The 24,335-nt window shown below is 36.1% G+C and overlaps 1 long non-coding RNA gene across 10 annotated transcripts in view; it reads right to left on the reverse strand.

Annotated features, from left to right (window-relative positions):
* Nucleotides 1-24,335, reverse strand: part of LOC147835345 (uncharacterized) — a 299,503-nt gene that overhangs the window by 22,947 nt on the left and 252,221 nt on the right. For 4 of the 10 annotated variants that reach the window (XR_015499676.1, XR_015499678.1, XR_015499679.1 and 1 more), the window contains 2 exons: nucleotides 13,594-13,693; nucleotides 9,691-12,411 (listed from right to left, as the gene is read on the reverse strand). This is a non-coding gene — a long non-coding RNA (uncharacterized LOC147835345). Of the gene's footprint in view, nucleotides 1-9,690; nucleotides 12,412-13,593; nucleotides 13,694-24,335 lie in introns of those variants that run through there. The other 6 variants (XR_015499683.1, XR_015499680.1, XR_015499682.1 and 3 more) reach the window with 3 other exon arrangements.

Consider the following 24,335-nt stretch of genomic DNA (forward strand, 5'->3'; position numbering starts at 1 on the left):
AAACTCTTTTGCAATAGTGTATGATTTGTAAAATAATACATTTTGACATTTGTATCACATTCAGTTGAAGTCAGAATTATTAGCCCCCCTTTGAAAATGTTTTTTTTTTTTTTTTTTTTAATATTTCCCAAATGATGTTTAACAGAGCAAGGACATTAAAATAAAGTAAAATACCAAATAATTTATTTTGTACACTTTTATGTTTTTTTTCTTGATTATCATTCAAACCATTATTATTTACACATTTTTGAGTAAAAGGTTTTTGCAAGGAATTGGATATTATTGCAAAATTTAGCATGATCATGTATGTTTATGTATTTATATCAAGGTAAGAATAACCCTGTCTCATTTTTACATAAATATATCTGTTATAGAAGTGTTTTATGTATTTATTTTTTATTGTAGATAGAAGCACTTTAGCTTATCTTGATTGATACAAATTGGAAAAACAATGGAGTCTATTAAAAGTCAAATTTAAGTCTTTTAAGACCTTTTTAAGACCATCATGAATGAAAATTGCCTTATACAGGGCTACCCCGTGTAGATTTTTACTTGTCTCATTAAACACAATTCTATTTACTTGAATGATACTTAAATAATGTGTCAAAACAAGCAAACATACACCATACATACACTTTTTCCCAATATAACTTTTCTTTGAGAAGCTTTAAAAACTACAATAAACTAAATGTACTACATTCTGTCCAGGTCAGTGTCCTCACCACATTCTATAAATATATGGAGAACGCACAAATATTATTGTGAGGAACCATATTGTTAAATAGAGTTGTGAATAGAGTTTTGTCAAAAGTTTTATTAAGTATGTATTATTTTTTGAGATTTATATTTAATGAGATGTATTGTTGGTGACTCAATACTGTATACAGGTGTTGGCATGATCGGGTAGCTTTACATGGACATTGAAAATTTAAGACCAGTTTAAAACGAATAAAGACCTATACAAGTTATATTTTAGTGAATTTAGGACTTTTTAAGGCCTTTTAGTTTTTGAAATTTAACAAATTTTTTTTTACTTTTTAAGATCCCGTGGCCACCATGTTAGGCAGCCCAGGCTCAATCTGAAAACGTACCTCTATATACATTTCTGGAGACTGCCAAATGCGCACCAGGAGCTACGTTTTTGTGCAGTTTTTTTTTGTGTGAATCCACCAGAGGTCGTTGTGTTTGCTTTTCTTCTCTTCTTCTCTCTCTCTCTTCTTGAAATTTCTCTCTCAAGTGCCATTCGTGCCTACTGTTCTCATATAAATGCACCAGAGGTTGCTGTTAACTGACCGTCGACTCTCTGACTGACTGACTGACCCACCCTCCTCCTACCCTAAACCCAACCAATAGCATTGTCAAAAGCACTGATTGATCTGCCCACCCTTCTTTCCTAAACCCAACTGACAATTTTAAAAAGCAATCCAGAAAAAGAAATGTCCTAGCCTAATTTTTAACACTTTCAGATGTTACCTCCTTTCTCCCTGAAATTTACTTGTTTATTAATTTTTTTGCTTCTGTTTTTTTCTTACCCGCTTTCTGGAACCATTCCTCAGCAGATTCCAAACCCGTTGTCATGGTCAACTCCTCTCTGCATCTCAAGTCCACCGACATACATAGCAAGCTAACTATACAAACTGGTAACAGCGGGAAAGCCGTCCACACGGAGGTAAGCGGTCAGCTGGTAAGAGCGAAAAGGAACGGCGTCATACTGCCCCGTAGCATTCGTTTTAAAAGCCATATGCAGCCATACGTACTTCAGGCTAAATAATTCGCGATCTTCAGAAACGTATATAGGGCTTTGTTTTCAGAATGAGCCTATGTTGATATTAGGACACCAACAACCTTCATTATATGGACAACAACATGAACATCCTTTAGAATATAATCTTATTCCTCAACCAAACAGGTTTGGAGTAAATAGCGCCAAAATTCTCATCTCTTTAAAGCATGTGTTACCTTAATGTGGGTCTAGAATAATTAAGAAACCTTAATTGTGCGGCTCGTTTGTTGCATGTAAAAACAAATTCTCCAGGAGCAGCCCTTAAGGGCACAGCAAACAGCATAAAAATCAGCGATGATGCAAGTCATATGCTTCTTAAGATCTCGTTCACATGCTGGGATCCTCATTATGATGATGCCGATGATGACGGTGATAGTGATGAATATGGCTGAATACGAGAGCCACAGATCTCCCCTGCAGCTGGACAGTGACCTCCTCCCCCCTTTAGTTCTCAGCGGGACGGCTGGCTGAGGAGCCCCCACCTTCCCTCCCCTAAACTCCAGCCAGCTTCACTCCACAGCGCCATTTGAAGTCCTGGAGCCCAGTCTGCATATTAACTAACTACTGCAAATGTGAGCTGAGCAGGCCAATAAATAAAAGATTTGTGAGGCTCTGCAAGGTTTGTGGGTTCTCTCGCACTCTGTCAGCCAAGCCCCAGAGCCTGCCCTGTCACACCAGATGGAAGGCCCCTGAGACCCCCGACTTGGCCGCCTTACAACTGGCTCTGAAGCGGCTCCAAACAGCTCCAGCTGTGTGCCGGGGTCCTCGCCATTGGTGCGATGGTGGCCGAGGACGGAAAGAGGCTTTCCAGAGAGAGGGAGGTGCACTGTCAGTACAGCACTCATCCAATCAGCCTGTAAACAGACTCATTTGACACCAGTAATTGGAGGGAGATCAGAAGACTTCAGCCAAGAGGGGGGTGGTGGGTGGTGGGGGTTGATCCTATCAGAAAATGTTCTCCCAGATCAAAGATTTACACTCTAAAATCCTTGATTATGTGACATGGAGACACATTAGATGCATTTTTCCTTGCACTGGCAGGGAGAGATGAGCCACATGGACAGTGCCAGAAAAATCCAGCTGATCAGCCACGTTTGCTGGCATAATGTGGCATTTGACTGAGGAGGGGAATTAGAAACTGCACAAACCGAACACAGAGGCCTGTGATTTTCTTGGCAATTAGGTTAAAAAGGAGGCTTAGAAGTAGAAAAAGGGCCCAGGGACGCATTTCGGAATTCATTGTTCTATCCACACTATTAAAAATTAAGGTTTCAAGAAAGAGTTTTTGGAGTGATGCCATAGCAAAACCATTTTGGGTCCCTTAATGAACCTTTCAGTGAGCTCACTCTTAAAACTAAAGGTTCTTTATTGGCATTGATGGTTCCGTGAAGAACCATGTTTTCATTCTACAAAAGCTTCTTCATAGAGAAAAAAGGTCCTTTAGATTATAAAAATTTCAATGCTAAGAAAATTTAAGAAGTGTTCAGTGGCAAACCAAAACGTATATGTAGGAATCCTAAAGATAATTTCACTACCTTTTCACTACCTTTTAAAGACTTTCTCAGAATATTTTAAGACCTCGTCGCCACTTCAAGTTCTAATCAGTATCAAACCTTTAACCTTAACAGTTGGTAATATACAGTTGTAGTTAAATAAATCAATAGAGCACAACTGTGCAACAGAACTCAGATAAGTTCGGAGGAAGCATGTTGTTTTTAGCTTCAGTCACTGTTTAAACTCATCTTTCTCCAAACAGGAGTACGCAAACGTACATTATCCCATTTTGCCGCCTGTTTTGCTCTATGGTTTTGCTACATGTGGAGAGCGTCACATCACCTTCCCGCGTTTGTCTCAAATTACGTGACATCAACAACATGCCGGCCCAAATCAATTGTGTGGAACAAGAAAAATAAATATATTTATGCTTTTTTTGGAGTCGAACACTTTGGACAACGCTTGAACAAAATTTAAGACCTCGTAAAAACATGATTAAGACTTTTTAATACATTTTAAGGGCTCTAATTTTCCCATAATTTATTGATCAACTTTTAATACTTTTTAAAACCCAGCTGACACCCTGTAAAATGTTTATTTGTGGCATTACTGCAAAAACATCCCTTTGACAGAACCACTTGTTTTTTATATGAAGAAAATCTGAAGAACATTTTCCACTACAAAGAACAGGTTGCTTGGTTTTTGAAAGATCTTGATGGAACCACTGATACCAATATGTCATATTTCATTTTTAGGAATGTATTCCTTAAATACAGTCGCTGCAAAAAAAGTATCAAACTGTATTTTTAAGAGCGCAAGCATCCATTTGTGGAATGAAAGGTTATAAAGATGTTAAATCTTCTTTGTGGAACCATCAATACCAATACAGAAGCTTTGTTTTTTGAAGAGTGCAATTGGTGTTCATTTTGTTTGGCATTGTTTTCTTTTTTTCAGCGGAACTTCTGGACGTTACGTCTGGGAGTCAGCACATCATTTGCGCTCCTGAAACGATCGTTGTGCATCTCGTCTCGCTGACAAAAAAACCTGTCCACTAATGATCAACCACCTGCACAATGGAGTTTCGTTGCCCTATTAGCTTTCATGTCTGAACCTCCAGACTCAAGTTCCTCATCTGCTTTATTCTACATGGACACACTCGTCTTCGTGTTTTGGGACTTGAATGGGAGCTAGTTTGCAAAGAACTTATTTTTTTCGAGAAGAGCGGCGAACGTTATGAAGATTTAACTTTCTCCCTTTGATTCCCTCCTGACATTCATCCTTCAGCCTCTCTTTAAAGTCCCACTTTCAAACCCTAATGGCTGTCATGTCATTTTGTTCTCCAGACTCTTACTCAAAGTGTCATTGGCATAATGGTCGTCCGCCGTTGGCCTCTTTTGATCATCCATGCTGTGTGCGAGAGGTTCTAGTGTGGATACTGGGGGGTAGGAGAGGGGCACTCGACAATCGCCGATCCCCTCATCCGTTCTTGGAGGAGAGCGCTTTGACCGGAAATCTAAAATTCACTTTCAAATGGTTCATTTCGTTTAATAGCTTCACAGAAGCAGTACACTCATTAAAATGCGTGACGGAGACACGTGTCAGATTCTTCCTGTATCAGCATCTCTGAGAGAGAGAGTGAGAGAGAGAGAGAGAGAGAGCGAGAGAGAAAGAGCCCCACCCTCTCCTCACTGCCTCCTCAACCAGACTCCAGCACTGCCCAGCACACCTGCACTTCCAAACCTTAAAACGAAGGACCATACAGATGGTACAGAGACTTCTAACTTACATGAAAAAAGGTAATAAAACATAATTAAAGAAAATATATAGTTATTTTTCATTTAAATTATTACTGAATTATTATTTTTTCATAAACATCATTGTTTCCCAGTGATTGGTTGCAGCTTAAAGGGTATCTGCTGTCTAAAATATATGCTGGATAAGTTGGCGGTTCATTCGGCTGTGGCAACCCCCTGAATAAGAAAGGCACTAGGCCGAAGGAAAATGAATGATTGAAAATTGTTGACTTATTAATAGATGTTCATAAAACACTGTCATCAAAGCTTTATAATCATGACACGACAAGTCATGAACGTGAATGAGATTTTATGTATGCTCATAATTGTCATGAAGTGTCATTCCTTCAGTTATGACATTTTAAATTTAAAGATGACATTGTTATGACAGCTTGACATAAACAAATTCATCACAACCTGTTTTCTTCATGACAACTTGAAATTATCAAGACAACAAAACTTGTCATAAATCGGTCATAAACATGATTGTCATGAAGCCATTATATCGTAGATGTCATGAATTTTATAACAGCATCATTAATATTTTTTGACCTCGACTACATTGGTTTAGGCTGAATTTGTCATAAAAATGTAATGAAATAATAATGATGCTCTTAATGATTTGACAGAGTAATGACATTTTTAAGGATACATCCCAATGTCAAATATAGTTTATTCCACTGAAAAAGGTGATTAGAAAAATATTCATGACACCTTTATAATACCTCATGACAATCATGTTTATGACAGATTTATGACAAGTTTTGTTGTCTTGATAATATCAAGTTGCCGTGACAAAGATGAAGACTAGATGGGGTGCATTTATGTAAAGTTCTCATAACAAACAATGTCATCTTTGCATTTAAAATGACATAACTGAGCAAATGACACTTAACAGTTGTCTCACGCATGAATAAAATCTCATTCACATTCATGATGTGTCATGTCATAATTGTAAACGTTTCATGACCGTATTATGAACACCCCTTCAAGTAAAGTTTTACAAAATATTTGCTTGTTCCAAAACTAAATATAATCAAGAATGAATATTTACATATAAAATATCCTCCACTAATATTACCACTCTCAGTAAATATGATATAAGAAAGTTATGTTCTTATTAATCAATTAATATAAAACCAGAAAATGTTTAGGTTTCTTATTTTTGAAAGAGAATATGGGCTTCAAGCTGTTTGTGTTGGTATTGTTAAAGTCGAACTGTTGTTTTGGAGACTTTCTGACCAAACTTCTGCAAATCTCCAGCTGTGATTCTTGGAGATTTTTGGGCCCCTGGACCCACCCTCCAAACAGTGATTAAGACAAGATTCACACAAATCCTCTTCCAGACTGATTTATAATTCTTCCAACTAATGTAAATTTCTTAATCATTGCCCTGCTGGTGGAACTTAGCATTTTCAAGTTCTGGAAATGGTAAAAATTTCCAGTTAAATTTCATATAATGCTCCAAGAGTCTTTTTTGCCGGTATTGAAACAATCTGTCAATCTGTCTGTCAATTTTTGCATGCGCACATGAAACAGCTCTAGAAGTCCTTAGTTGTATGTGTATAGGTGGCGCTGTCAAGCCATTTTGCCACAGTGATTTCTGAAACCCATTTTTGCTATTTTCTCAACATTACAGCTCAACATTCAATAGTACAGTTCAACAATGTTTTGTCTCGAATCACAGCTCTATTCTTTGCTCTCATTCTGAACATACTTCAAAATTCTTTGCTCATACATATTTGTTCATGGTGGAGACAATCCTTTTGGCATACATACATTTGACAAATTTATTTGATCTTTTATAAAAAGCATGCTCTGTCTGTTTATTCTTAATGAAAGCAGAGGTTTTTGGTAATATTTTGATTAAAAGATCAAAAGGTAAACACTAAAGACAATAAACGCTAAAAATTATTAACCAAAGGTGCCGATATTTATAAATGGTACTGTAAAATCATATCAATAGGACAGAGCAGTTTACTGTACTGCACCAATCATTAAATCTTCCACTGAGAACTGGCCATTTCTGGTGACAAACGTGGCATGAGCAAAGATCAACTTTATGCAAATGTGACGCAGCAAATGTTATACAGTGTGCAGAGATGGATCTGCCGCCTACGGCTGACATTACAATGGACTGGTGACCTCCAGCAATTTTATTGCTGTCATTGTGAACTGGGGTATACTCTAACACAAGCTGAAAACATATAGTAACTAAAGCATATTCATATTTTGGAAAACATAACTAAAATGTAAACTTTAAATGTCAGACATATAAAAAGTGTTAGCGACAAAAAACAAAACAAAACAAAAAAAACAACAATAAAAAACACATAAAAATACAAAGATTTAAATCAGAAAGCAACATTATCTAGAAAGCAACTTTCAGCTTAACTTGGAAAAACAGTAATAAGTTTAAAATATGTTCCTATTATCCACTGTTGGTAATAATTATGCAAACTAATATATTACTTAGAAATCTTGTATGTATGTCAATTATACTGTATACACACACACACACACACACACACACACACACACACACACACACACACACACACACACACACACACACACACACACACACACACACACACATATATATATATATATCAAGACACTTCTATAAAGCTTAAAGCAGAGGTGTCCAAACTCCATCCTGGAGGGTTTAGTTTAACTTAGTTTAGTTTAGTTTAAATAGGCTAATATCATTGACCTTAAAATGGTTTTTAAAAAAATTAAAAATTAGTTTTATTATAGCCAAAAAAAAAAAAAAAAAAAAATATATATATATATATATATATATATATATATATATATATATATATATATATATATATTTTTTTTTTTTTTTTTTTTCAAACTCCCACATGGCCACATGGGAGTGCAAAATATTTTGTGGAAAAAAAGCTAATAAATAATATAAATAAAGTAAAAGATATAAATTTTTTTTTATCTTATATTCAAACAATACTAATTTAGTAGTAGTTTAATAGTTATGTGTAAGTATGAAATGATATGAAAGCCTATATATATGGGCTTTCACTGCCTTTTTACACCTTCTTTTCTTCATGTGTTCAATCCTTTATATATATACTTCTATACAGCTTAAAGTCACATTTGAAGGCTTAACTAGGTTAAAGTTATTAATTTACTTAATAATAATATTATTATTATATATATATATATATATATATATATATATATATATATATATATATATATATATATATATATATATATATATATATACTTGAAGTCAGAATTATTACCCTCCTGAATTATAATCCCCCCCCCCCGTTTACTTTTTTCCCCAATTTCTGTTTAACGGAGACAAGATTTTTTTCAACACCTTTGTAAGCATAATAGTTTCAATAACTCATTTCTAATAACTTATTATTTTATTTATATATTATATTTATGATATTTTTCAAGACACTTCTATAAAGCTTAAAGCAGAGGTGTCCAAACTCTGTCCTGGAGGGTTTAGTTTAACTTAGTTTAGTTTAGTTTAAATAGGCTAATATTATTGACCTTAAAATGGTTTTTAAAAAACTTAAAAACTGATTTTATTATAGCCAAAATAAAACAAATAAACACATTTTTCCAGAAGGAAAAAAATATCAGACATACTGTAAAAATTTCCTTGCTTTGTTAAACATCATTTTGGAAATGTTTAAAAAAGAAAAAAAAAATTCAAAGGGGGTTTAATAATCGTGATTTCAGCTGTATTTTTTTATAGAGGGCCACATGGGAGTGCAAAAGGTTGTGTGGAACTATTCAAAGAAAAAGCACTAAAAATGTTTTAAGTTAACTAAATAAATACAGAAAAAGATACAAAATAAAAAGAATAAGCAAACATTATTATAAATGAAACAAAGAAATATAATAATAATAATAATAATAATAATATAAAATATAAAATTAATATCAAACGAAACTGAAATAATCTAATATTTTATTAAAACAAATAAATCAAATTAATTAAAAAAAATTTACAGTGAGAAAATAAATTTGCAAGAAAAAAAATAAATAAATAGTACTTCAATGAGCAGAAAAAAGTAAAAACAACTTGAATGAATAAAATGAAAAAATTCTTGCAGCATAAATTGGGTCTTCCTACAAGCAATTTGGATACATTTGTTAAATATTTGCAGGGGTCCCTCATGGGAGAATGATATTATTTTGGGGAATCTAACAGATTAAAAACTGCCTTATTCACATTTAAACATGACCATACAGCACAGATTATTAGCTTCAAAAGGGCACAGAGTTTAAAGTTCAAAGACAAATGGCAGTCACTAATCCTCAAATTTTAATAAGAGCAGGTGAATCTGGACAGCCATGTTTTATACTGTATTTATGATTTATCTGTCCTATGTGATGACCCCATTTTAAAAGCTAAAACAAAGGCTGAATATCATCAACGCCTCAGGGAAATAAAAAGAGTGAACTTCTCCGCCAAAAAAGTTTACTAAAAACTTTAGAACACATACTTTATCAATCAATTTATTCGTTTGTTTATTTATTTATTAGGCAGTGTCTGCTGAATTTGCCCAGCCTCCCCTATGGAGAACAATGATCAGAGCATGTGGCCAACGCAATGTGATGCAAGGGCTAAAGAATAAAAGACGTCTTTTTTAATAAAACACTTTCAGCACATATTGAAAGGCATGTCAATTTCACTTAAGCAGAGTGCTTGAGTTGGAGTACAACAAGTTTTCCAATGGTAAAAGCACTGCCATCCAAGTCACTATTGTGCATTACCTAACCTGTATGACTGATACTTAAAACACGGTGAAACAGCAGGAGACACAAGAGGATGAGTTTTCAAAGGTAAGCAACATCCAAAAAAAAAAGAAAAAACACAAGGCAACACATTCAGCACATTCACCACGCATAAAGGGCAGAGCGAGCGCACCTCCAGCGGTACCATCTACTCAATTCTGCGTTTGCATTGAGGGCTAAAAAAAATCCATCATATTGTCATATAATTAGCCGGAAAAATAAATTCTTCAAATGCTGGCCGTCAGGAAGGAAAATCCATACAACAGGAGAATGATAATGTTTGAAAGAGGAGATCTCACAGCTTTTCAAGTGCTCATGTGCTAGCCTGCAGAAACGAATCTCCAGAATTGAAACCTACAACTTCCACATAAATCTGACAGAACTGCCATAGTCTTGCACTGTTGCACGAAATTAACTCAGACATGTGATAGGACAACTTAGACCTGAAATCATGTGGGGGCAAACTCCGTAGAGACGAATCGCCTTTGTTCACCGTTGGACACATTTTTCCTTTCCATTTGGGAATCTGACAAAAGTCATGTTCTGCCCTCTGCCTGCTCCCAGGAACTCATCAGCGCTCGTCCTCAGTTCCACCCGGCGCTTTCCCAGGCCACCCTGGATTTTACACCTCGTAAGCAGAACGTTGGTTATAAAAGTCTGTTTATGAACTACAGTGCACTTTAAAAGCAGAAAACAGAGCGCAGCGCCTTGCTGAATACCGAATGAGCCTGATAGAGGACAAAGCTGACCGATATTGATCACGCTCTCCACTCCCTGGGCTGAGGAGCTTTCTCATAGCGGCAGATTTTGTCAGTTTTAGGCTGTAAAACACATCCTTATCTACTATGTACAGCGGTAATTGGCAGACATTATTTCAGTGGTAGACCTCTATTTTTTCTTCGCTAACTTGAGCAACTGGGAATACATGCTAATGGTTCAACAGAGCCTCTGGCTCATACTTCAGCATTCAGCCTCCTGAATGTATGTTTGCTAAATGGCCTCAATTAGGAGTCTGGCAGGAAGACCTCCCTCTCTCCATATAAAGCACATGTTGTCCATCTCGCTCGAACCATCGGTTTATGCCCTTCATTCTTTTCAATGAAAAAGTGTGTCTGTCAGCCGTTCCAGGAGGAGGGGGTGGGGGGGAACCCTCAACGAAAAAAGAGAAAAAAAAAACAAAACAATTTGAAATAATGATTTTCACGGTGCATTATTCAGCATCGCTCACATATTAACGAGGCTGCAATTATCGTAAAAGAAATAGCATCAAATATTTATCAGATTTTAATTACAGCACACTTAGTTATAATTTGAGCCTAATTACTAATATCCCACAGCCATCTATATTATCCCGCTTGTTAATTCAGCTTGGTGCAGAATAAAAAAAGCAGCCAGGTTATGACTTTTAATAAAATATCTTGTTATTATATACGTGTCTGCACACGATTGATAGGTCAGGCTTCAACATAAGCCAGCTATGTTATGGCTGCAATCATATGTGCGTGGTGAACAATCCTGTGCCAAAAGCTATAGTCTCTGGTCTCACCTCGCAGTGGTAGTGATGCCAGTTTGTGGCACCGAGCTGCCCATGCAGTCGGACTTGTTGGCTAGTCAGCCTTAATGCCAAACCATGTCAAGTGGGAAGCCGTCAGCCATCATGCAGACAGCTGGATAAACACTGCCAGACTGACCCTCTGAGAAGAGCTCCGCTATGGACACTTTGTGCCGAGAAGTGTCCAAACAAACACAAAAATACAAGTGCATAAACTGAAAATAAACTTTCCGGCCAGCCGCGGCCTGAATACCATTAGACATAATAAACCGGTGGGAGACAGTATCAAAATGGCGTCATGTCAGTGACACCGACATGTATCTTGGTGCTCATTATTATCCTTGAACAGCACCAATTTACATCTAATGCAATGACTAATTCAGATCCAGTGTTGTCAAGAGGCATAGGAAATGCCCTGGCAGAGATGACAGTGTTCCTGTCAGGAGGTGCAGGATGGAGGATTCCTTGGGGCAATGATTTAATGCCCATGTCAAGTATTGCTGTCAGGCTTTCTTAGCCGACCATTAGGATTCAGTATACGCTGCAATGGACTTGGGCCCTGGCTAGTTGAGATTCATACTTGCATGGAAAGAACGCCCTATTCTGAAGTTATTACCCTTTGGCTGTAAACTAGCATTAAGGCTGGTAAAAAAGGCTAAAAAGAAACAAAATTGTGTGACCTAGCAGGGCAACAAGCAAACCATGAGCTGTTCGTCATCATGCCGTTTACTGTGTTTGTTCTTTCCCATTTCCAAACATTGTTTATGCTGTGTTTACAGCCTGCTTAGTTATGTCGCAAACACAACCAAGTACGCCTGAGCCGTTTGTGACAGCAGTTAATTTATTCCATGATATTCATTCATTCATTTCCTTTTCGTCTTTGTCCCTTCATTAATCTGAGGTCGCCACAGTGGAATGAACCGCCAACTTGTCCAGTATATGTTATCCAGTTTTACGCAGCGGATGCCCTTCCAGCCACAACCCATCCATTGGCAGATTTTCTTTAAGGAAAAATAAAACAAAAAACACTAAGTGAAAATAGGGACTTTCTAAACGGAGAAGAATAAATGTTGTACAGTTGTGACTAAAAGTGATCTCCCAATAGGACCTGGTACAATATTTGCTTTTAATGACTCTACAAGTTCAAATAATTCAGGTAAGTTTTAGAGACTTTTGATAACACTTTTTTTTACAAATTGGGTTTTATTCTGCTATACCAAAAACTACAGAAGAACAAATGCTGACAATACATTAAAGATGTAGTTTTTCACTCTTTTAAAGCATAAAAATACCATAATGTGTTTGCAGATATTTAAGAATCATGCCAAGTGAACATTCTTTATCTGAAAAACAATGCTGAAATCAGATATTCTTCTTTAAAAATGTGCGTTTCGTGCAAGAATGCTGTCTTAGTTTTGGTTCTTTTAACCCGCCCAATTATATTTCAGCACCCCGGGTTGCCCTGTTGGAAAACGACATATTTTATTAATTCAGTAAGAAAGGCTCTCAAAGCATGCGTCTGTGAGCGAAATGTGACCTTTGCTGGACAATAGCTGACTGTGAAATGAGATGCAGATTCAGAGTTCCACATGAGGTTAGTAATTAGCAAATAATATAAGTATTACGAACGTAAACATTAGGTGAGCAGGTTACATTGTAACCACATGTCCTAACAACACGCTACGTGATGAGATTTGCAGTGGTAAGCGATTTGGCAGTTTGCACCAGATGAGCTGTTTAGAAGCACAGAATAGTGCACTCATCTACGAAATGGTAAGGTTTATAATCTTATTAATACACATTAACCCTCTTTAACATTATTAAATGTAGTCACAATTCTAAAGTTCAATTTCAAATGGTTTATTTTATTTTTAAGATCTCAGGTGAACTATCTGCTGGTGCTTTCAGTATATGACGAGCAATATCATGTAAAATGGCATTCAAACTCACATTGTTAGCATTTAACACTGAATAAAGCACATGAGGTGTACCTGAGGTGATCATTGTCAGTTTTCTGTTTTTCAGCTGCAAAAAAAGCCATTTCTAATACATCAATTTGAAGCGTTGGTTAGAACAAAAACTGCTTTTAATATGAAAATATTAAATATTAAATGCCGTTGCTTTTATTTAGAACACAATTTAAATCAGCCTTTAGGCTCTATTGGCAGACCAGTCAGACTTACTCTTGTTGGTCTTCAATCTGGCAACCTGCGCTTGTGTTTGTTTTGATCCAGGAATGCAATACCTAGTTCAGCCACTGGTTGTCAGACGTACATACTGCACCTTTAAGTATACACAATGAAAATAGAGAATTATCAGCTATTAATATTTAATTGTGTCTCACTTGTAAGATTAGCAGTTTGCACATTCTGCACAACCTTCTGCATTGCAAAATAAGCTGGAAAGGCTTATTATTACTATTGTATGGTAAAATGTTATTCTGAAAGTAGGGGTAGTAGCAGTAACAAAACTGATTTCATAGGGCCTCAAACATAAAAAAAAGTATAATATAAACTTATTACAGCTTTTCCAATATAGTATTTAATAAAAATTACATACATTTTAGAATTATTGTAAAACATAGCATAAATAAAGCAACCCATAATGTTTGCCATTTTCTTTTTATATTTAACTTTGAGGTCAAGAAATTTGATCACTTTTCAAGAAAAGATCCATCGAGTACATACACCAATTTGACAGCTCCAAACATTACAATTGCCTTCAATGCACAAGTTCTCATTGACTCCACACACGAACACCTGTAATCCATTGGAGCACAGTCCATATGGACATTCCTGTAAAATGACAACTCGTTGGTGTAGCAGACAGAGCAAGCCTGACTCGAACATATGGTGGAAGCTAATCTAGAGGTACAGTATGTCCTGTCCTGACACATACCCTTCTCCGGACCAGTTTGGTCTGGAATGGCCATCAGTGGAGCTCCCTCTTTCCTTCATTAACCTACGAGCCCCGTCTGCTTCCCTCCGGAGTCTGCGCCAAGGGTGTGAAGCCTTCTCATACGGGCCTATGATGAATGACTTCTGCTGGTGCTGCTTAATGAGTTTGTGGAACGTGTGTTTTGTTATGTTTTCATGTGGTTTCACTAACTCCACCGCATTCCTGGGAATTTGCAGGACGTAGGTCAATTTTAACCCCTTATGCTTTATCAGCGCCAATTACTTCTCTTATAGTGGCACAAGTTTTGTGTTGTGCACGTGCACTACGTTGCCAAATAAATCCAACGGGACGCTTCGTGATCTCGCCCACCCTATTAGGTCCCCTTGCAGACCTCATTATAACTTTACTACATAAACACTACAGCTTTGCACGAAGAGATTTGTGCCACCTGTTAAATGGTGCTCAGAGGAACTTGTACAACCTGCGGAACGGAAGTCCAAGAGAGGATTGTAAAAGTAATTAGGCTTTAGTCAATATTTGACAATTTGACAAAAATAAAAATCCCAAGCGTGAATGTTGGCGTATCATAATCACATATGCCGTTAGGTTTTCTGCAAAGTCACTGCTTATAGGGTTATTATTGGTTCACGAGCCTGATAGTGAAACAGCCTGGCATCACTTTCTCTAAAGAACGCCGCAAATTCAGCACAAAGCAACCTGGCTGTTTTTTTTTCCTTGAAGTCGTAATGAACATTAATTGCCAGTGGAATGTGGCGTGCATGTTTAGCCCAATATTTTCTCCGCCTGCATGAACTGGAGCTGAACGCAGCTGATTACCACATTTGCAACGCTTGAGCTGCAAAAGAAAGGACACATTCAATTTACCGCACCACATGGACACAGGAAACCAATTAGGGCCCGGAGAATGATAAATGGCCATTTTATAAGCAGTTTGCTTGATTTTCCTATTAAATAAGACCCAGTACATTTTCCACTTCAGAGCCAGCAACAGGGGATTCACTTAAAACTAATACAAGGGCCTTGCACAGACCCAGCACAGAGGAAAATGACTTTTACAGCTTTTAAATGGTCAGTCTTAGACAAAACAATCACGGGTATCATTTTTAGTTATTCATAACTCTCAAAGTTTTACTTTCGCCCCACAACCACCAAACATGAGAACAATGTATAAAAAAAAACAAAAAACAATATATGTAGTCAGACTCCAAAATGAAATCCATGTAATTAGATTATTTTTGCTGTCAAAAGTTTAATTGCGGTTAATCGCATCCAAAGTAAAAGTTTTATTTATATGTGTATGTGCTCACTGGGTTTAAATAGAGTGTACAAATAAACAAATTTAAATAATTAAATAAACTAACACAAATTAAATAAACACACTAGGACTGAAGAGGGACTAAACAACTCACTACAGTTTGATAAAAATTGCAGCTGTTGGACAGCATAATGTACTATTGAGGCTTTTTTTGAGGTAGTTGCTTATATTGCAACTATGCAGTTTATTTATAAGGATAGTGCCTATTTTAATATTCATAATTTCAGAGGACATTGGTGGCCATCAGCCTGTCATACTGAGCAAAGCAAAGATGGTTGATGTTCTGCCAAAAAATGATGACAGAGACTGAATAGGGTCCTAAGGGGAGAAAAATTCTGCGTAAATTTCAAACTACAGCTGATCAAATCATTATAACACAGGTAAGTGACAATCTTAGTCAATCTCTCTCTTATTAATTGTTGTAGTGCTATATTTATACCATAGTAATCTGGTAGTGTTTGCTTTACTTTGATTTGGCTTTTTCTGTTTTTTTTTGGCTTTTTTTTTGTGATATTCCGATTGCAACAGAGAAAAATACTGAGAAATCTCTGTAGACTGATGGCATTTCATGCCATTAAGCCTTATAATCTTGTGAGCAAAATCAACTGTTTTGTTATCACTTTAGACATTGTGATTGGATCTGACTGTTCTGAAAAATTCCAATTGCCAATACTTGTTTGAAACATTATTTTGTGGAACCGAAAACAGACCAGTCAATAACCAAGTGTATATAACTGCACTAAAACAGGATGATACTTTTTATTTAAAATAAAAAAAAATATTAGTTGGAATGTTTCATTTTGAAATTATTAATTTCAATGAAGTCTAATAATACCAATTGCAACAATATTACTACTAATACTACTGCAATTGTTATTATTATTTAAAATATTAAATATTTAAATAAACATAACTTATATTGATAAGGTTAACATTTTTATCATGTTCTAAGGTTTTGGGTCATGGTAAATCAATCATTCAATAATATTCCATATATTTATATATAAATATAAATATAGAGTTATAACCTGTACATAATATGTGCACTGTACCAAATGAATGAATTAAATAATAAATTAAATGAATTGTTAGATTAAAGTTGGCAACAATATATTGTGGGTCCAAAAATTCACCAACATCCGTGTTGCTACTGTCTGACTCAACTTGTTTTGACTGGATCAGCAGAAAAATATAAACTAGTACTAAACTGAGTAAACAATGTTGCATACACTCAATAATGACAAGTATTCTTGTTAATGATTGTACACTCAGAGAAAAATAAGCTGTCATTGGCATGACACTTAATATTTGCTGTTAAGGTATCAGAATGTACACTTTAGATACTTATATATATCTTTAAGGTATTAATATGAAGCATTTAGGAGTAAATAAGGTACAAAGGTATATTTTTTTAAAAGGTACTGTCCTAGTGCCAACGTGTACTTTTACACTGATAGTGCATATTAAAATGGCATGCCACACAAAGTCTGGGTAAAAAAAAAATGTGTGCAAAATGTTCATTGTTTGTGCATTTTGACCTTTTGTTTGATCAGTTAAGATAACGCTCAGGCCTCCTGACACACCCTACTGGGTATATTTACATATATTTTTTTGATTTTTGATAATTATACTCCCCGTGCTAGCCTATGCAAAAGTCTGTCTGTTTTCTATGCAGCTGCATTGAAGGGAGAGCCTGGCACTTAGATTGAACTCGGCATGGTATCAACATGCCAATACAGTTCCTCTCCCGTCATGCCACGCTGTCAGGGAATTCAGCGTCTCCAGCTACCGCTGTTATCCCTGCTCCCGTTCTCCGGCGTGGGAATGAGGAGGAGACAGGAGACAGGGAGAGCACAGGAGATGACAGCCACATAAAACACAATCTCCATTTTTGACAATGGGGACATTTCTGAACTGCAGAGAACATGGCGAAGAATTTAAACACTTTCATCTCGTTATAATTATTTCCAGACATGCAAAGGAGAATCCTCTTTTTTTCTTTTTGTTTATAAATTTAGGAACATAGGCACAGGAGTTGACAATTCTGATGTTTTTTTTTTTCGGTCACGAGTCTAGGAGGATGACAGGGGCCTTTCTAAAAAATTGAATAATTAAAGTTTAAAAATATACAATTTTATAGCAATATATATAAAAACAAAAGGGTAGGTAATCTATAAGCAAAGCTTCAAATTATAAGCTATTAACCAATGGAAAAAACAAAAAAAAAACAATTGTAGTTTTGAAGCGTATTTAAATAATGTCACACCAAGTTGTTGGAATATTCATGATTTTGTCCCAAGACATCAGTGTCTATATCCAAACAATAAACTGTCATCCCAGGACTTTTGGGACAATTTGAAAATTCTTAAAACAGAAATAATAATACATTGAAAAAAATATTCATTGGGTATACATTTTTAAGGCAAGTGGTTGCAACCAAATTATATGGTCATGCAAACAAACAAACTTAGCTGAATATTACTAAATTCAGTTTGTTTGTTTAAAAACAGTCCATATAAATTGTTTGCAACAATTTAGCAAAAAAAATGTTTTCAGTGTACTGTCTGAAAACACTAAAGACACAAGGTGTTTCATTCAGGTGTTTTCACGTGACTCTTTTTTTTCAACTCTCTGGGTCAAAAGCAGATTTAAATGTACAGCTGTGCTTGTTTAACTCACATATGCAAATCATAATCTTTTGAAATACGACTCAATGTGCGGGATTTTGAATCAAAATTGCAATATGTTAGCGATTAATTGTGCAGCTTCATACCAAAACAGGTGCTCCAATTATAATGAAAGCACATACATCAATCTAAATGGGTGCTCAGCTAAACAACAAAAAGTGCAAAATTATCCATAAAGGCGGCAATATCAAAGCTTCAAAAATAAAAATGTATTAACTTAAAAAAGCGTTCACTTTTTGAGCACACCGGCTCTTCATCAGACAATATTAATCACAGAATGTTGCTCTTTTATAGGCCTCACACGATCTCACAACAAAAGAAAAATAAACATTAATAAATTTAACAACTTACATATTCATAAAGAAAATAGAAAAACAACACAACAAATTTTACATACTAAGCCCTAAATACAGAAATATAAAATCAGATAACATAATATTGGGGTGTAAAGCTGGGCCGATAAACGATATTATATCGAATTGCAAATAAATTTTGTCAATAACAATGATAAGTTCTGGACTTTTTTACTCTACATTGATCTAAGAGCCAATTGCACAGCAGAAAGGTGCAACAATAGAAATCTAAAAGTGTGTTGCAGAGATGTGCTGAATCTTCGCTCACCAAAAATAAATCGGCGGAAAATGTTATGGACCCTCTTATTTTTGTGGCTTCAGTCATTGTAGGGAAACTCTTTTAAATCTGGAAGCATTAACAACATTCAATGTGGAAAATATTTATCGAGATTGCATTTTTGCCATATCGCCCAGCCCTTTTGTGGCAGCACAGTGACTCAGTGGTTAGCACTATCGCCTCACAGCAAGAAAGTCGCTGGTTCAAGTCGCAGTTGGCATTTCTGTGTGGAGTTTGCTTGTACTCTCCGTGCTCACATGGGTTTCCTTCGGGAGCTACGGTTTCCCCCAGGGCTTGAAAAATTGCTGTTACAATTTGAAGCCTTTTAGATTTTCACTTTATATAAATTAGCTCCAATAATAAACCCCCTCACAGAATGAAGGAAAGTCAGCAGAACTGTTTCCACTGGTCTATATGAACCACCAGTATTCAATCAGCATTTTTCTTGTGTTCATTCTCCTCCAAATGCTCTCTCAACAGCTAACTGGTCAACGTCTAAAACTCGGCATCGACTGTTCCGTGTCACGCTGTTCAGGTCCAAAGCCTGATCACCAAATGGAGAGCGAATACAAAGCCAACACCAATCAATACTTCCCTTTGTGAAGGACTGGAACGTTCTCTGTATCCATCAGTCTGAAGCAAGCCAATAACTCAGCTCTCTCCGAGCCTCAGCGGATGGTGGTTTGACAGTGAAATATGACATAATACCGTGTCTGTGAATCTGATGCTAATTCAGTGTAGGTCCAGCTGTACACTTCCATTTTATATTGTCAGACTGCTCAGTTTAACAGCGTATGCTCATATACACAAACAATTTCACATAAATACCACAGGCGGCCAGGGCTGACATGCCACGGAGATTCCCTCTAGGGATATAATTATAGAAATAAATACAGTGGAGGCTGTAGCTGTTAATAAACGTGTGATTGTTGACAGTCAGAGTATAGGTTAACATGCATGGTGAGGGGCTGCGGTGTTGCCTTTCAGATAGAGCTGTGTGTGTGTGTGTAAGGCTCCAGGCCGGTCAACGAATTGCACTAATGCCCCTGGTCTTGGTTTTTTCACACTCCTGTAGACAATGACCTTGTCTATATAAGGACCCAGAGGACCTGAGTTGCATTTCAAAATTGCAGCTGATTCTGACCTTGTAGGATAATGAACAAGGATGTAGAAAGCCTGTTTGCTAAGGCCTGAGAGACCATTTACATCACAGTCTATACTTCATATATATATATATGCATGTTGAATTGTAATAATTTAAACTTGCTTTAATAGCTTTAAAGCTTTATTAAATAGCTAAGTTAGCTAAAATATAATAGCAATAATAGCTATATAAAAACACACTAAAAAGGTTTGTATATTTGCAGACTTATGTATTTTTATTACTCCTAAATGTTTTGAAGAATGTTCAAATCCAGAAAAATAATGGATACGACCAGGGTGCGAATTACAAAGGGGTTGGGGGTGGGGGTCGACCCTCTTAATCAATGTTTGATCCCCTCTGAAGAATGCCAAAAACAGGATAAATGGGGGGTTTACCAGGTTTTAGGTGAGATTTAATTTCTCTGATCTGTATTCTAAATAATAACATTAATAATTTAAATAATAGTTAATATAAATATACATTTGACCACCCCTATAATGGTTCGAACCATTGTGAATACATAATCGTGCCAGTCAGTCTGCAAGGGAATAAAAATTCAGTCTAAAAACTGGCAGTTTGAGCAATGATGGACTGTTAATGTTCACAAGGCACTTTTCTTGGAAAATAGGTGTTTGTATCCACATAAAGCCTAAAAGTAAAGTAAAATTAGATGCATACTGTATAGTTTGACGTACAGTAACATCTGAAATAACTAATCAGAGGATACTGTAGGTCAGAACACACTAAATATCACTCAAAACACTGAAAATCTAAATATATTTTATTAATAAATTAGATGTAATTTAAAAATATGCATACATTCGGCTTAAAGACCCAATGTTAAAACGTAAGCAGTGGTTAGAGATTATTAAAGAAATTCTGGTAATGGAAAAACTGACATTGATGTTGAGGATGGAAAAAGATTTTTAGGAAAGTTTAGGAAAAATGGTTGATATATAGGAAATATAAAGACATCCCCATTTAAGTGAATGATATGTGAAACTTATGCGGTGTATCTATTGCACAAACTAAGATTAGCAAAAAAGCTGAAAAACAGAGAAATACCAAAGTCGCTTTAACATGATGTGCATTTTATGGAACTGCACAGAGCAGCATTATAATACCCATTTAAAATGTATTTAGCACTGTTTTATGTTTTACCACTAGGCTATTTGCGCTGACCAGAGAACATTTTTGTAGTGTGAAGAACATTAACAATCTAAAGAAATATTTTTTCCGCTATATGAAAAGAAAAGTTTCCAAGAATGTTAAAGGGTTTTTAAGGAATCATTGATGCCAAGAAAGACCATTTATTTTGTGCATAAATTAAGAAATTACTAATGTGGCCAGACAGAATCTGCTGATGATTTTGGAAAATTCTACTGAGAATTTTGTAAACAAAAAAAGACTGTGGATTTATGCAGAATGATTTTAGGAGTAACATAACCAAAACTTAATATATGAAATAGAAAAGAACACATTTTAAACTTTTATTTAATGTTAACCATGTGAATCCAATTAGATCCACTTATTTAGTACACAGAGCAAGTCTCTCATATTATATATCTACTAAAAGACAGAAAATGTTATTTTACAAACTGTATTGTAAATAAATTTTATTGTGTATTGTGTGGGCCTACTAATGGGTTATGTCAAATTTAATTACTGAAGCATGTACAGTAGAGGCCAAAATTAATGTATGACTTTAAGTAAATGTATTCTTTTTATTTTTTTTGTTTATTCAACTTACTGTTGATATAAATAGTGAATATTAAGTCTTTAAGCTTGGATTGTAAAACCGTTGAATGTTAAAACGCTTAGTGAGAAATATGCAGAATGGCTGATAATCAAATACAAGAGAGTTAAGCAGGTCGCACACCAGAAGCGCCATGCATTTTAGAATTCTAAACATAGGTTTTACACTTTAGAGTGAAATATTAATAACTGATTGTTTTGTAGTCACTTAATGTATTGTGACTCGTTTTTTCTTATTGGCAAAGTAAAATAAAACCCATTTTCCATCATAACCTGTAGTGTGCCTTTTTCTGCCCAAAAAATAGTCTATTTAGCCAAGTTTAGTGTTTTCATCTTCTCAGGATAACTTTCTTGATAATCTGATGGTTTACTTAACTTGTTGCATCATTAAAATTTTCCATCCGTATATATTATTTTAGTTAAAGTTATAGTTAAAGCACTAGAACAGGGGTGCCCAAACTTTTTCGTATGAGGGGCCAAAAACTAAATATTATTAAGAGCAGTAGGCCGAAAGTTAGAGTTGCCAAAGGTAATTATTTCATGTTTAAAAACAAATAGAAAACATTACTTTAAATCATATTTACTAATGCAGAATAATTTTTAAATTATAACTTAATTTACAATAAAATTACAATAAAAACATTAACAATTTATAGCACGGTGGAGTTTAATATTAAATACACTAGTCAAGCAGAATCTGCCAATGCATTTATTTGCTCACTGATGTCTCTGCACTGTAAAAGATATGGACATGGTATCCATGATTTAGCCATGGATGTCACCTGAAGGTTTCTGAAGAGCGCAAGTGAAACTACAAGTAGGCATGGCCAACCGTCGCCATTTTGCTTGCGTCATCGCACTGACCGAGGGTTACCAAAAAAAGGGCAAAAAGGCAGAGCTTGATCGGAGCTACAGATGCCTGCTAGGATTTTGCTTACACAGGTTTTTCTTCGGGAGAAATGCTTAACGCCCCATTCACACGGGGCTTCAGCGTCAACGCTTCCCATTCACTGTGAATAGGTGAAGTCAGGCGTTGCCGAACTGCATTGTGGATCCGTCGGCGCCGCTTCAAAGGCGTTGGTCACTGCAGAAGTTGGGACTAGCTCAAATTTTCAAGTGCAGATGGAAGCGTCAGCCAGTTAGATCGCTGTATGCAAATACACCAGCTCAGACAGTGGCCTATTGCTGACTGAATTTCATTGGCTGACGCTTCTATGATGATCGCTTCAGCCCCAATTTCAGACACGCCTTCAGTCAAGCGTTGACGCTGAAGCCCCATGTGAATGGGGCGTAACACTTCATTTCCTGTGAATTGTGTGTTCTGACCACAAGTGCTTGGTTGTATACTATACCAATAAAATGTTTAGTTATTTAAAAACACTGTTGTAATACATTGAGTCACTAAGCATTGTTGTTATGATGTTTTTCCACAAGAGGAAAATGCAAATAACTTCGAAATGCTTCAAATTTAGTTTCTAGGGTCAGCCCCCAAAGGTGAGTCGATGAATTGCAGTTTCAGTTACTTCCGTATTGGTTTTACGAAGAAGAGCGGGATGTTGCCGCTTGGTGACAGCATGTACATTTTTTAAAAATCTGAAAAAATAAATAAAAAAAATAAACAAACAAAAACTGTTACATTAAATTGGAAATTACAGTCTCTAAACAGTCTCTAAATTTGACGGGCCAAATCATTTGTTACTATGGACTTACTTTGGCCTGTGGGTCCTAGTTTGGGCATCTCTGCACAAGAATGTATGAAAAGTTAGTAAGTGGGATTAAGGAAAGCTGTGGGACGCGTTCAGCTCAAGTCAATCACAGATAAAGGCAGGAGATAGTCGTTAGGGGACTGAAGCTAAACTAAGCTCCTTAATGGTCTTAAAGTTTGAATGGACTTCTGGGTTCAATTACGACATCAATATTGCATGTTTCAGAACTAATAGATGAGACTCTTACGAACCCCCCCAAAAAATCATGCCATATGAGTTTGGCGAGAACAAGCTTTGAGGTTGTACATCAGTAGAATATATCAGAAGGCTTTGTATTAGACAAGATTAGACCTGCCAGCTCCGGCCCCCTTCGTTACAGTGGTCCCATACAGTAGGGCCGATTGATCAGTTTGTTTAAGGGAATGTAAATAATGAATTCCCCGGGATTAATTGTGGCCTGGTCGGTAATTGCTGGAGATCACAGCCCTCAATTCCAAACTTCAAACTGCAAGTGTGAGGCGTTAGAGTGAATAATGATGATTTTGACGAAAAGAAAAGGAATTGGGAAATGTAAAGAGGCAGGTAGGCAAGGAGAAAGGACAGGAGGGGGGATAAAGAGAAAGCGCAACTAATGAGGTACAAAGGCCTAACGAGTTTGGTGGGGAAAATCAAGTGTTTCCAAAGTCATCTTTAAACTTGGTGAGATGAAACCGAAGCGCGGCAGTTGTTTTTGACAGCTGGGGATGAGCAGGGCCACAGCTCTGAGAGC

Source organism: Danio rerio, chromosome 9, assembly GCF_052040795.2.
Source record: "Danio rerio strain M-AB ecotype USA chromosome 9, GRCz13ab, whole genome shotgun sequence".
NCBI classification, from domain to species: domain Eukaryota; kingdom Metazoa; phylum Chordata; class Actinopteri; order Cypriniformes; family Danionidae; genus Danio; species Danio rerio.